At 35.6% G+C, this 1,950-nt stretch overlaps 1 protein-coding gene across 1 annotated transcript in view; it reads left to right on the top strand.

Annotated features, from left to right (window-relative positions):
* The window catches only part of LOC102758454 (semaphorin-4F), an 18,806-nt gene that overhangs the window by 15,064 nt on the left and 1,792 nt on the right, over window positions 1-1,950 (top strand). The window lies entirely within an intron of this gene.

Here is a 1,950-nt window from a genome sequence, read left to right as displayed (position 1 = left end):
CTGTCTCCTTTGATGCTTTATATACTGCTGAAATTTAGCAGGTCTTAGCATGCACTGTTGTTTTCTCATTCTTTCACATGGTTCTCTGAAGGGACCTCTGTGAATCCAGTTGCTCAAGCTGGAAATTGCCCACACTATATTGCAGTTGGTACTGACTCTAGCTCCATCTGTTATATCCTCTGTCCACAGCAACTTCTCTTTTTCTCTACTGCTATCACTCTTGTCCTAGCCATCATCATTTCTTAATTGGATTACTCCAATAACCTCCAAATTGGTCTTGTTTTGTCCATTTGGGGATCCCATCATGCATTTTCCACTCACCAGTTAACTTAAAATCATGTGCCACATTGAAGCATATCCCTGACATTATATTCATCTACAATATTTCATTATATATCTGTATCACATAAGAACTCTCTTAAAAACATTTTATTATAGGAAATTTTAAACATTCAAAAACTAGATAGTATAATGAATTTCCATGTATCTATCATTCAGTTTCAACAACCATCAACTGACAGTCTTACTTGATCACTATCTTCACTCACTCCCTATTATTTTAAAGCAAATCTTAGACATTATATCACTTCATCCATAAATCTTTCTGTGTGTATCTTTAACACAGAAAGGCTTTAGAAAATGTAACCATATTATCATTATCATACTGCAAACTCACTTTCTTAATGTCATCAATAATCACATCAATGTCTGATTTTCCCAATTGCATATACTTAAAGATAGTTTGCTTAAGTCAGGATCAAAATAATGTCCATCAGTTGTAATTGGTTGATATGTTTCTTAAGTCTTTTAATCTTTAATTGAGATTCCTTTCAAATGAGTAATTTTTAATTGATTGGTTGGAAGGTATTTTTTTCAGACTGACTTCATGAATTCCTATTTTGAAGCCCAGTTAATTTACTATATATTTGTGCATATTACTAAATCCCAATCTTACAAATACTTTAGAAGTAAAAGTACTTGTTTTTGGGGATTGATTTTGTTTAAGAACTTTGATCTGGTATTTTGGTTTCTCTTGGGAGAACTTTGAAACAACTCAGATGAAAACAAGTACTTTATTCTTTCCTTTATTGTTTTAATATTCATTAAAATAAGAATTTAATTGGTGTTGGATAGCCTGTGTACTGGAGCCTTGGGGTCTCCTTTACATATATATGTATGTGCGTGTAGGATGTGGGTGTGCATACATGCCAGTATACTTCTTAGTAATGTGAGAAATGACCAAGCTGGTACTTCTATGCATTCTATCCTTCATACCTCAATTCATATAAGGGAGAAAACATAGACCATGAAGTTCCTGTGGCTATTGCCACACCTATGGCCTTCCCATGTTCCCCACTGTCAGCTAGACTAAGCAAACTTGGTTTTACCCAGAGATTTTAATATATTCATACTAGTCTTAGAGCTTATTTCTGTGGCTCCAATTCATGTTGAAAGAATTCACACTCAAGCGGAATCTCCTTTTGGTTGAAGCTTTTGTGTGTTCCACCTGGTCTTCACTGACATTCCACTAGAGGTCTCCCTGGCCTCCCTCCCTCCCTCTGGTAGTGGTGCCAGGAAGTTCAGAGTGAGCAGCCTGTCTTGCTGTCCTTCTGTCAGACACAGCCCATTGAAATCCCGAAAATACCAAGACTGTATGATTTGAAACAGATCTTTTAGAGGCCAATAGTTACCAACAGTTGTTGAAGAAAGAGTTCCTATATAGAGATGAGCAGCATTATGAAACAAAGTCATCTCACTGACTGACCCTCACAGAATTTTGATTAACTTTTATAGAGAAGTTATCCATTTCTTTTAACAGAAAGAAAACCCCAGACCTTGTAGTTTTAATAGTTTTTTTCCAGAGAAATCTTATGGTGTGGACAGTCAGCTATATTTCTTGGAAGTTTCCAATGTTGTTTTTTCAAGCACACCACCAAACATCATTCCAAT

Source organism: Myotis davidii, unplaced genomic scaffold (assembly GCF_000327345.1).
Source record: "Myotis davidii unplaced genomic scaffold, ASM32734v1 scaffold1477, whole genome shotgun sequence".
Classification (NCBI taxonomy): Eukaryota; Metazoa; Chordata; class Mammalia; order Chiroptera; family Vespertilionidae; genus Myotis; species Myotis davidii.
The sequence above is the reverse complement of the archived record's forward strand: the minus strand, read 5'-3'. Positions and strand labels throughout refer to the sequence as shown.